Source organism: Protopterus annectens, chromosome 4.part0 (genome assembly GCF_019279795.1).
Source record: "Protopterus annectens isolate FY-2018-M chromosome 4.part0, PAN1.0, whole genome shotgun sequence".
Classification (NCBI taxonomy): domain Eukaryota; kingdom Metazoa; phylum Chordata; order Ceratodontiformes; family Protopteridae; genus Protopterus; species Protopterus annectens.
This window is the reverse complement of record NC_056733.1, coordinates 1,505,925,522-1,505,939,297: the sequence shown is the minus strand read 5'-3', so window position 1 is coordinate 1,505,939,297 and position 13,776 is coordinate 1,505,925,522. Positions and strand designations below refer to the sequence as shown.

Genomic DNA, 13,776 nt, shown 5'->3' with positions numbered 1-13,776 from the left:
TGTAAAATGTATTTGTTGAGTTATTACTAAACTGTAGTTTAATCAACTGAAAGAAACTTATTTCAGTAACTGTATAATGTGGCTATAATTATACTATTTCAACATCAGTTACTAGTCATTAACTTCACATTTTTGGTGGGGTCAAAAGCAGTTAGTAATTTTACTTCAGCTCAAACTTTTGGATTTACTGAACAGCAATGATAATATTTCCATTATTTGTTGTACTGTAGCATTCCCTTACCATCCCAAACTCTTCACTTCTTAGAGCAACAAGCCTGAACAAAGTCAAAAATGACATACAGAGTCAGTCGTAAGTTGTGTCTGTTAGAGCAAGGTAGTATGTAGTATGTAAATTGCTTTTTATTCTTTTCTATCTTAAACACTAATATGTAACTATCTGTCTCTGTGACTATGTTGGAGCTTTTCTCCCCGGGCCTCCACTGAAAATGGACATGTATCCAGTCGGACTATCCCGGTCAACAAATGTAAAATAAATAAATAAAATAAAATAATGGAAAGGCAACGGCCCAAGGTCAAGGGCAGACTTTAAATATTGCTCTTAAAACATAGATTTTGTGTTAGCACACATTTTCTGAAATACATGAAGTCTGAAACTTGAGTATGTCATGCTACTTTTAGGGTAACAAGCGTGCATTTATCAGCGCACACTGCACAGGAGTTCCACATTTAATTTACCCAGTGCTCAAGCACGTTTGTGCTGGCCTGGGAGTCTCTGAATACCTCCATTACTGGTTTTGCCCATGCACTGACAGATTCCTGAGGATGTAAAGAGGTAGGCCTTTTGGCCTTTGTACTTTGCTTTGCTCTAAGAGCAGCCAATTCTGATTCCACCACCTCTTTCTCTCTCCTGGTATTTGTCACTGCTCTTCTTACCAAGATGTTCCTGTGCCCCAACAACCTAAATTACGACCACAGCTCAAAACATTTTCTTCAAATGCAAAATACGTGCAAATGCTAAAATACTAGACATATCACACAAACTTACTTGGGACCTTTTCTAGGCAAAACCTCTGTATGTCATCCTCACTACTATCTCTTTTTCATTAATTAACTGAAAAACAAATATAAACACTATACATCTCTCCCTCTCTCTCTCTCTCTCTCTATATATATATATATATATATATATGTATGTATGTATAGTCTCATTACACCTGCCTAATCTGCATTTCTCACATATTGTAGATATTACTTGTGCAACTGATTTTCTTTCTTTATGTTCCTTTTTATTTACAATGTCAGGTATGCTTTTGACTCTATATGTTTTTAATTATTTTGTACTACATTTATTTTTCTTTTTTTGCTTGCAATCTGGCTCGAGCCTGCAATTGCTTATTCTTGGTTAGTGTTCTGCCCCTGTAAACAAAAATAAATAAATGATGTAAGTAGTTCTTCAGAACTTCAGTTCTGCATGATCTTCGCTGATCTCAACCAAATATTTTTTTCTCAGTGTGGTTTGGCCTGCCCAGCTTTTTCCTCCTTTCTTCTATTCACCTAAAAGTAAATAAATAAACAATAAATACATAAATTGATCCAATTCCTAGATACATCAGCGGACTCATTATACGTTTGCTACATATATATATATATATATATATATATATATATATATATATATATATACATATATATATATATATATATATATATGAAATCTATATTACATATCTAGAAACCCTATACAAAACTTTCCTGTAGCCTCAACAAGGGCAAGACTTTGAGACTGCCCATCCAGTTATTTAGGATTACCTTGAAAGTGGCAAGTGTGACACTCTGTTTGAAGAGTTTGTTCCAAAGCTAAGGGATATATTAGGGTATGAATCTACCAGTTAAAATAAAAAATTGGTGGTGGAAGGGTGCTGTTTCATGCTTCAAGCTCTGAGATGTTTTTTCAGGGCATATCCTGTTGCATGTTTTTTTTCCAATTTTTGTGTGTTAAGTGACATTGGCATCTGTATATTTATATATATATCTGTATATAAATATATAACTATATATATAGATGGGTCTATGTCAGAGGATCGAAACTTCAAAAGGCTGAAAATCAAAACATCTAAAACTCAGAATATTAAAAATATTTTAATGCAGGTGGTAAGCCCCCTGCACCCCCTGCTAATTAATATATACCAACTCCAGGATCACACAACACTGAAAAAGGGCAAATTCCATTTTCTATATATTGAGTTTTAGGTATTTTGATTTTTCAGTCTTTTGACCTTTCAATCTTCTGAAGGGGATACATATAGATAGATATATATCTAAGTTTTTATGGCTCCCACTGCAAAGGCCTTGCTCCTGTGATGTGGTATTTTGTGATTCAATGCCATGTACCCAGAGGTGAGGAAAGGCCTCATCATTGGCTCATTTGCATGTCTCTGAACTGCATTCAATTACTGTGAGTGCAGACCATCACTTCCAGCAATAGTTAACTGTGTTGGCTGCATCACGCAGTCCTAGGCATTCCTTCCCTTCAGTCACTCACACACACACACACACACACACACACACACACACACACACACACACACACACACACACGCACACATGCACACATGCACATCACTGTCTCCATACCAGTCCCAAACTCCTCTTCCCATTCTGTCCCTGATGGCTAGTTTTCCACTTATACCCCCAATCCCCAAAGAGGTTTGAGAACTATTACTGCACAGGAGTACTACTCCCTAGTGTCTAGTGTTTCTCCCACCCCCCAATCCCTGTATTGGCTTGAGTACCTTTAAAGCAGAGGATTAGTATTCCTCGGTGGCTAGTGTTCCCAAACCTGGATCCCTGTGCTGGTTTGAGTGCCATTACAGTACAGGAGTAGTATTTCATGAGGTCTAGTCCCCCCCCCCCAATCCCTGTGCTAGTCTGAGTGCCATTACAGCACAGGAGTAGTATTCCTGGTGGCTACTGGTCCCCCATCCCTGATCCATGTGCTGCTTTGAGTGCTGTTACATCACATGAGTAGTATTTCCTGGTGGCTTGTATTCTACCCACCCAGATCCCTGTAATGGCTTGAGTGCCATTACAGAGCAGGAGTAGTATTTCCTGGTGGCTAATGTTCCCACTATCCCTGATATTTGTGCTAGTATTAGTGTCATTACAGCTGGAGCGGTGCATGCTATTGGACTGCAGCACCCCCCCCCCCAGCTGTAAAAAGAAAAGAGAAAAAAAAAACATAAATAAAAAAGAAAAAAAAAAACAAAAAGAAAATGATAGCAACTCCTGGAACTCCGTGTATGCATGCTCAGCATTTCCAGAACTCCACACATGGGTGCAGGTATCCAGAATCTGGACTGGTTTAACAGCAGTCCAGATTAAGAAGAAGACATCAGACTACAGAAATGCCCAGAATTCTGTGTGAGTTACAACTGCATAGACTGGAAGGGGATCGGTCTGCAACATCTGCAGGCTAGAATATCCAGCCTTCTCTCCCGGGAATGATTTTTTTTCATTGGACTTGTAGGATTTTTTATTTCATTGCGGGAAGGAGGGATTTTGTATTTTAAACAGAGCAGGAAGGATTGAAACTTGCATTGCAAATGGCAGCTGGGACTGACTGACCTAAGCTACTGTGTGAAGGAATTTGCATTTGAACGGAGCAGTTTTGTGTGTGTGTGTGTGTGTGTGTGTGCATGTGTGTCTGTGTGTGTGTGTGTGTGTGTGTGTGTGTGTGTGTGTGTGTGTGTGTGTGTGTGTGTGTGTGTGTGTGTGTGTGTGTGTGTGTGTTTGTGTATAAAATGCAGTGGCTAGAGAGAAACTCAGGAAACCGTAGTGGTTAAGAGAGAGAATAACTCAGGCTCAGACTCTGAGCCTTGGGGTGCAGGTCACAAGACCCTGAATTCCCTACCCACCACCTCTTGTGAAAACTATTCAGATTTTTGCCTCACATTTCTCTGATGTTTAGTGTGTAGTAATTACCATTTTCCCTGCCTGAAAAATGTGTTCTTTAACCTTCGGTTCTGTTTGTAGATTCTAGTTTTTAAACTATTTGTCTTGTACTGAACTATATTTGAATGTAGATTTGACTATGTCTTTGACAGTCTAAATAATTGTTGAACTCTGTTTACAAACTTGTATTTATTGTATTACGTACCATTATTCAGTGATTGTACATTGGTTTTGTCTAACCATGTTCCTGAACTTGGTAAGTTTTGCTAATCAGTGCTTTTCTCCTGCTGCTACTGAAGCGCTATGGTTCTTAATGTGCATTTTCTGTTCTTTCGGTATTGCCTTTGGAAGTACCTCCCAGGAACTTCATTACAACAGTATTTCCCAGCTGGATATTTGGAAGTACCTCACTGGATCTTCATTAAAAATAGTATTTCCCAGCTGGATATCCCCATTTAACAAACAGAAGTAAACAAATGCATACATGCAAATATGTTGTAGTAGATATGTATTTTTTGTATAATGCCTTTCAAAACTTTGCCATCTTTTTTGAAATAATTTTGTTGCCCCATTTGCAGTCGGCATGTATGGGTATCTGAGTCTATATCAGAACATCAAAGTATTAAAACTTTGAATGTTCTGATATCGAACACTATTCAGCAAACGCTAAGAATAGTGAAGCTGCAGAACAGCAAATTCTTTCTTCAGGAAAGAATTTGGTTGGCCATTTCTGTGGCTTCGCTATTCTTAGCACTGTGGTGGAAAGTTACGGGTTAGGTTCAGGTAAGTGTGCAATTGTTTGTACTTTAAGGTTAGGGGCGGGTTAAGTGAGTTAGGGCGCGGGTTTGGCATTTGTGCGATAGTGACAGACTTTAGGGTTAGGGGTGGTTTAAGTAAGTTAGGGTTAGGGCACGGGTTAGGTGAGTGTGCGATAGTCACGGACCTTAGGGTTAGGGTTTGGGTTAAGCTAAGTCGGTAGATAGTAGTGTATGTTTAGTTTAGTGTAGCATTAGATGTAGGAATTTAAGTGTATGTGTGTGGTTGCTGTTTGTTTGATGTGCTTGTGTTGTGTGTATGTGTTTCGGAGCAGTGAATTTTTTCCATGGGAAAAATTCACTGTTCTAAATGTTAGATATTTTCATTTTAGATGTTTTGGGGCCGATGAAATAGCGTTCACTATTTTCATCTTTCAATAACGTGATATAACGCTGGATATCTATAGACTATTTCCCAATTTTATATCTGAGAAGAACAATACAAAAATAAATGGCTGCAACACAAAATCCTAGGAAACTACATCATAACTCCCTCTTGCAATAAATAAGTTATCCACCTTACTTTCTTGCTGCATCCAGTTGCTGAAGTTGTAAACACATTGTATTTCATAAGAATTCACATTTAATACTTGGATCAGTTATTTCAGTATGTTTGGAATAGTAAGTCAAGTCTTAGCATTTTGTTTTGGTTGTTTTTGTGATACCCTGGAGTTAGCATATGCAAGTACAGGGTGGACTGTGAAGCCTTCCCAATTAGCGTTTTGCTTTCCAATTTAAGTGTGTTTGTTTATTTATTTATTTATGTATTTGACATTTGTTTACTGGGAAAGTCCAGCTGGGTATTTACTCATTTTCAGTGGAAGCCTGGGGAGAAAAGCTCCAGAAGTACAATACCGAGATTATAAATATGCATAGATTAAAGGATATGACAACAGCAAATAAATACATATTGTGTATCCATGAAAGAAAAAAATAACAATAATGTTAGAACACACACTATATACAGACATTTATAATCAAATACTGCTGGAACAGAACACAGTAGTTTCCAATGTCTGGAGAGCAGAACCGTGCACTAAGATGTCGATAAGCATGGGCATATCCAGTTGTTGGACAGATGTTCTTTCGGTTGAGACCTTGGGTGCAGGTAGCAAGAGCCTGAATTCCCTACTCACCACCACCACTTGTGAAAACTATTCAGATTTTTGCCTCATATTTTTGTTCTGTTCCTCATAAAATCTGTGATTTTCTGGATTTTAAATTCACTAAATAATGACAGGCATTTGAATTTCAGACTTCATATTCTTCAGAAAGTACATGGTAACACAAAACCTTTTATTCTCACAATTTTCTAAGTTTATAAGATCAGTATTTTAAATTTGTCCCTATTTTTGGGGCTGTATTCTCCCATTATTGGCTTTATCCAGGTGTTTTGTGCTAAGAGGTTGAGAACTATGGTGAGAACTGAATCCACTAAATGATAGCTATTTAAGTATCAGTTTTCCATCTTTCAAGAAACAGTTGATAAAGCATAGTGGTATGTTGCTCTGACGGTAGTGCACAGGGTCCTGGGATCATGACTTGGCAGTGAAATGCATGGTGGTAACACAGCATTTTATCTAGCAACTTTCCAGGATTATACAAGCAATGTTTGAAATGTGTCCCTGGTTTTTGGGCTTTTGCCACCCCCAATAAAGTTTGGCTTTTACAAGGTGCTGACAGCTTCAGGGGAAAATAAATGTAGTGTTGCTTATGCTGAGTCTGCTAGCATTGTTAATAGCACAGCAGGCAGTGTACTTGTTTTTGATGCATAAGGCTGTGGGTTCTACTCCCACAGTATGTAGAGGCATTGCTGACACTGCATTGTGCTTTTAAAGGGGCTGGATGCTGCAGTGTGTCTTCTGAATGTCCTCTGTGGTGGAGAGACCTAGTAACTATGAACCTGTTATCAGTTTGCCATCCATTCCCTATTGGAATATTACTAGCTTATCATGTTTTTAATGTAACATAGGCAATTTATTCCTCAAGGGCAACAGGCACTTTATTTGTAGATGAAACAATTAAATATAAAGTTGATTGCTAACAGCAACCTCTTCATTAGTTACACATCTCTTTAATGTGGAATTATTTAGATGACTTTTACTTCTGCAGAGATTGTGCATATTTATTGATACTGGTGGATTGTAGAAGTTTGAGTAGACTTTTCTAATGGAAATATTCGGAATTGGGCACTTTTGTCATTATTGGTGGATGCGTTTTGTTTCATTGTTTACTGGAAAAATCTTCAAAGCAATAAATTTAAAACACCTTTAACTGCACTGTATTACACAAGGAATATAATTTAATGCAATCAGGAAGGTGTATCAAAGAACACATGTATGTTTCATGTGCAAGGGGCCTATGATTTGAAAACAGCTCAAAGTTAATCTTTATCTGTCACTGGCCAAATGTATTTTCTTTGAATGTGAGTTTCAATGCTGGTTCAATTAATGAGAGTTTCAAGGGCAGAGAAGTCTTAATGCTAATTAAATTTTCATTGTGAGACTGCATTGCTTTGTTTAGCAGATGTCTATTAGTGTTTGTGCTGTAAAATGTAAAATAAAAGTTTTAAATGAAGTCCAAATCATTGTAGAAGTAAAGCAGTATGCACATTACAGTGTTTATGGTAAATGGGGTGAAATAACTAAGTAATGGGACATTAGAATGGCTGCAGGGGGGAGGCCCCATTTGACCATGATTTTGTGAGGGGGGAGAAGGGCGGTAAACTCAAAGACAGCCCTGGCTGAACTCTACGCCGCAGAATGAATAGATTTTTGCTTCTTATTTTTGGTTTGTTCCTCATAACATTTGTGGTTTTCTGGCAAATCCTTTAGGAATGAAGTCACTAAATAATGACAGACATTGAGTTTCAGACTTCATACCCCTCAAAAAATACATGCTAAAGCAAAACCTGTTATTCTGTCAACTGTCTAAGCTTATATAAGAGCAATTTTTTGTGCTGTTTGTATATTCCCCCAATATATTTGGCCTTGTCCAGATTTCCTGCATTAAGAGGTTGAGAGGTATGCACAAATAAATTGCTTTATAGAATAGGTTTTTCCAAACCTCTCAACAGTCCCCGATTCTGGCTCAAAATGTTAATCTCCCCCTAATAATCCATCCGCAAAATTGCAATTTTGAAAGAAAACATGGAGGATTTACAATTAATAAATAACTGTAATGATCAGACTTATAGATTACATTTATTTCAGAAATGCATGCATATTCTCTTATTTTGTCAGCTACTCAAGTTAACAGTACTACTTTTAAAATAGTGTCCCTTCTTTGACAGGTTCCCAGCTGTATTGTGTGGCTTTTGTATATTTTTGCATCACATTTTTGGTCCATTTTTATAAAATTGTGGTTTTCTGGCAAATTAGAGGCAAATCATTAAAGATTGAAGTTAGAAAATAATGACAGACATTTGAGTTTCAGATTTCATACCCATCAGAAAATGCATACTTATGCAAGACCTACTCTATTATCTTTCCAAGTTTATAAAAGCAATATTTAAAAATGTTCCTTATTTTTGGGCCTTTGTCCCACATCTGTTTATGGCTTTGTCCAGATTTCTTGCTCTGAGGTTGAGAGGTATGACAAATGTGTCAGGGCCATCACCATCAGTCAGAGACATTTAACATTGTGACATACTTGTTGCACACTGCTCCCCCATGTAGTGACTCTGGATGTGTCCAAGGAAGGCAAGGAGCAGTTATGCAGTGTAAGTGTGCAGAGTATCCCCCATCCAAGGTAGACACAAGTACTACAATGGCTTATCATCTGTCCCTGATTTTGCAGAATGTTCTGGTTTTCTGTCATATTTTTATACTGTTGCTTTATGCTTTTTATTATTCAGAAAATGCATGTTGGTGCAGTACCTGTTTCTCTGTGTTTAAGTAACAATGATTTAATGACCATCAGGTAAGCTTGTCTGAGATTGTAAAATGCAAGTAAACTTTAATAAGCATAATGTTAAAGAATTACCAACATTGAAAGCCTTTTCGTTGTTGCCATGCAGAGAATATTTACATAATTAGATAACATATAAGCCTTAGGTATTGGAATGCATATGACAGTATTTGTAATAAAGAACAGGATTACAGTATTTTCAGATGCTCACTACATTTGTTGGAGACTTGCAGTCATCTTTGCAGGCTTTACCTGTAAACTAAACAGAATTCCAATTTATTGTGTGGTCCATAACTTGTGCAGTGATCCTTTAAGCAATTTATCTTGAGCATGTTTCTTGTTTGCTGTTCATTTTTTACTTTGATCATGTTTTCCCCATGAAACAAGTAGAGAGTTGTTCTCAGGCAGCAGGTCTTTTCTGGATAAAAAACATTTTACAAGTGGGGGTATCACAGAGATTGCTACTTTCAGCATGTTACTGTGTACTTTTATAAAGCTGAATATAAATTATAATTAGAACTGCAGTGCAAAGAGAAGTGGTTTGAGTTGAGTGCTACTTGTTTTTTTTATACTTGATTTTGACTGGCATTCAAATAATGTATTAAAAAAAGTAATTTATTTTTTCATGCCTCACAACCTTTTTGTTTTCATCTAGATATTAAGCAAGCTGTCATGTAGCCAATGCATTAAAATATTTTATTATTTTACACTCATTTTGTCTTGGTTGGACTCTCATAATGATAGTTTAGCACCCAGGGCAGCGCATTTAATTAAAGTACCAGTTTTTGTGGTTTTCAACATAGCCACACCCCTTTCTGATTGGCCACACTCCCTTCCTGTTGGCCCCACCCATTCAGCTGTCTCCTGCTGCCCCTCTTTGAATTGAAGTCACCAGCCGCCACTGCATTACAGCACAGGAGTAATATTCCCTGGTGGCTAGTCATTTCCCCACCCAATGTTCTAGATTATGCTCATTAGTTTAGGAGTTTGTGGAGGCATGACAGCCTCCCCAACAGCACTCAAAGACACATACCGATCAATCACACCCATGCAGTCCCCTACCCACCTGATGTTAATCATGCAATTATCCTTTCACACCCATACATATGCAAACACCCTAGCTCATTGCAACACTACTTCCCTACACTATCTCCCATTAACATAAAAATACACACACACACAACCCTTTGTATACATTCACTCACACACCTCTTGACCATACCCTGCTACTAAAATTCCCTGTACTTTCTTCTTCAGCAGTGGCAGATGTAGATACCTTCCTTGAGGTGGTTCCAGGGAAGAGAACACATGGCTAATTTGCATATTCCTCTCCTGCCGACTGCCTCATTTGAATGCTGCACCTCCTTGGACACTGCCCAACATGGTGCTGCATGTCTTCATGCTGGAGCATTGTATCAGGGCTCTCTCTGGATTCTGACTGACATTTGTACACTAGGTATACATACTGCAGTAACTTGTATACATTTGCCTTCTGTGTTTCTTGGAGGACCACATCAAATGTCACCCTTCACCAGCTGTCTGTTTCATGTATGTCATTCTCAAAGGTATGTAAAGTATGTCCTTGGTGATGATTTGTACATTTTACAACAATAATGTCCACAATAGTGCAATGGACATATACATGTACAGAAAATAACAAATTAAATAAAAACATGGTGATCATTTTATGTATCTATTACCTACAACCTTTTCCTGTGCAAGTAATAGCTGTAATGTACTATATAGACAGAGTAATTTAGGATGAGAAGGCAGGAACTGTCATGTTTTGCAGTTTATGGTAGGATACCTGCAACCTACCTGAGTTCTGTCCAATGTACAGAAATGCAAATGGTTCCAGAGTGTAGAGTTATATTTTCTTTTTTTTATTTATTTCTTTTATTTATTTATTGACATTTGATTACTGGGAAAGTCCGACTGGATAGGAGCCCATTTTCAGTGGAGGTACAGGGGGAAAAGCTCCACAGTATTACAAAACATTTTAAGAATAGTAATTTTACAGTATGTTAAAATGATGCAAAAACAAATGCAGTTTAACTAATTCTACTAAATTAGAAATAATCTGAAAACATAGATTAATATACAGTACAATTTTCTGCTGCTCTTAAGTGTTTCAGAAGCCCACCAATGCTCCATCAATATTTTAGTGGTATTAAAATGAGTTATTATCCATGAATCATCCATTCACACATGGTTCAACCTTGGATAAAGAGATGCAGTTAGTACCCATGAATCATCCATTCACAAATGGTTCAGTCTTGGATAAAGGGATGCAGTTAGCACCCATGAATCATCCATTCACACATGGTCCGGCCTTGGATAAAGCGATGTAGTTAGTAGCCATGAATCATCCATTCACACATAGCTTGGCCTTGGATAAAGAGATATGTAGTTAGTACCCATGAAGCATCCATTCACACATAGCTTTGCCTTGGATAAAGAGATATGTAGTTAGTACCCATGAATCATCCATTCACACATGTTTTGGCCTTGGACAAAAAGATGTAGTTAGTAACCATAAATCATCCATTCACACATGTTTCGTCCTTGGACAAAAAGATGTAGTTAGTACTCATGAATCATCCATTCACACATGTTTCATCCTTGGACAAAAAGATGTAGTTAGTACTCATGAATCATCCATTCAGACATAGCTTGGCCTTGGATAAAGAGATATGTAGTTAGTATCCATGAATCATCCATTCGCACATGGTTCGGACTTAGATAAAGAGATGTAGTTAGTACCCATGAATCATCCATTCACACATAGCTTGGCCTTGGATAAAGAGATATGTAGTTAGTACCCATGAAGCATCCATTCACACATAGCTTGGCCTTGGATAAAGAGAAGTAGTTAGTACCCATGAATCATCCATTCACACATAGCTTGGCCTTGGATAAAGAGATATGTAGTTAGTACCCATGAATTATCCATTTGCACATGGTTCAGCCTTAGATATAGAGATGTAGTTAGTACCCATGAATCATCCATTCACACATGGTTTGGCCTTGGATAAATGAGATGTTTTGAGCAGGAGTGTTACACAGTATGCACATGAGAAAGAGAAAGGACTGTACAAAAGAAGCTTTCTCCTGTAACATTGGGCTATAAAAATGACAATAGTGACAATAATGAAGGATGATGTGAGTTTTTTCCATAATATGTAACTGCGGCATGTCATCAATATGGGGAGTGGGAAAATAAGTATAACTTGAAATATAGATATCCTGGATGTGTGATCTCAAGAAAAAGTAAGAATGCTGTATAAATATTTAATTATTTATTTATTAAGTTCCATTTGTTAACCTGGTAAAGTCTGGCTGGGTAAGTGGCCCGTTTTCAACAGAGACCCGGGGAGAAAAGCTCCATAACAATAGTACAAAAAAGATTATGAAAATTTTAAAAAGATTTGCAAACAATATACAAAATGTTTAATAGTTGCCACAATCACAATTTACAAAAAAAGGAATGTAAAACAGAAAAACATTACATTTCCTAAGCCTTACTACAGACAGTAATATGAAACTCATTAGGTATATAAAAACATTGTGAAATTTTCATTTGGTAGAAGTAAAAAAAGAAGAAGGTAGCAGAAAAGAAAACATGTTATTGCTGGCATGAGGAACTAGCCAGGAGGATTACAGAAGCATGGCCATTGTTGAGTAAGGTATTCCTTTAGGAGCAGTTTGAAGCTATGACGATCTGTGTCTTTTAAGATATTCTGGGGTAATCGGTTCCACTGTTTGGCCACTTTGAAGGAGAATAAAGAGTCACCAAAGTAATTATGGGACTTTTTTACCTTGAGTATACATTTATCAGACGATCTAAGGGTACAGGGTTGGTATTTAGTTGCACTAGGAGAGTGCAGGGCACTTTTCAGGTTTGTGGATAATGTATCATTGATTTGGGTGTTACTGTAAGGGGAGAAGAGGGAGCCTATTTTTGGTTATGTTTAAGGAGCATGAATGCAATGCAAAGAAATGGTAAAGGGGAAGTTCTAAAAACATGACAAAAAGGATATGGTAGAATAGGTATTATAAACTGAGAGCTGGTATTCTGTTTGCTTGTTTTTATGACCTTTTTATTCCAGCTGCAAAAATCAAGTCCTTATCTTATCTCCAAAAAAGGCAAGTGGTAGGATTTATAGCTACCGTCTAGGACGAAGACAAGAATTTTTTATTTATTTTTTTTTTTGTGCAACTATAGTAAGGTGTAATACCTGGTATGCTATATCCGGGGTGAGGATTCTCTTTTAAACAGCTATGATTTCACACTACATAACTCACATACTATTGGATGAGCTCACGATTCACATGACAGGAGCTGCAGTAACCAGCTTTTCTCTAGGTGAAACTCATGTAGCAGAAATCTACAAGCAGACTCCATGAGGGATGGGTAAGCCAGCAATGAACACTTAAGTTTATTTATCGTCAACTAGCCCTATACACTGTCTGGGTTTCTAATCAAATATAGTTCATCTGTAGAAGTCATGTTAAAATCCTTATTTCATGGAGCCAAGAATTAGTACAAATACTCGGCATGCTATATGACAGATGATAGCATGGACATGTTTTCTTCAATCACCAAATAAATTGTATTTGGAAATGAACCACAAACTGAAGGAAGAGAATAAAGGAATCTGGATGATGCATCTATAGATCTGGAAGTACTGGCTTTACTGCATGTATTGGTTAGTATAGCTATCTCAAATGTCAGTGGAAGGCTTTTACTATGATATCATGGCAAAATGTTACTGTATTAATTTAAGACTACATGACCCAGGTCTCATGGCAGTAAACACTGTCAGATACATACTTCATCAAGAAACATAGGCATTATTTAACCATGTAATGATATTGCTCAAGTAATCTTTCTCCTGTCAGCTGAAATGTATGCAGAGATCGACAGATAATGAGTGAAGTAATTTAGTACAATCATAATACTGATACTGAGTGACCAACCCAGATCACAGTTTCATACTTATAGTAAAGTGCTGTCTAGCTTTATCGCAGACACCAGGGTTTTATAGTCTCAGTGACTCTTAGTAACAAAAATCATTAATAGTTTTTAGCAAAAATAGCAGAAAAATACATTAAAATAATGTGTAAATGTATGAGCAGG

The 13,776-nt window shown here is 37.2% G+C and overlaps 1 protein-coding gene across 1 annotated transcript in view; it reads left to right on the top strand.

Annotated features, from left to right (window-relative positions):
• SGCD (sarcoglycan delta) overlaps positions 1 to 13,776 on the top strand; it is a 3,695,933-nt gene that overhangs the window by 1,304,475 nt on the left and 2,377,682 nt on the right. The window lies entirely within an intron of this gene.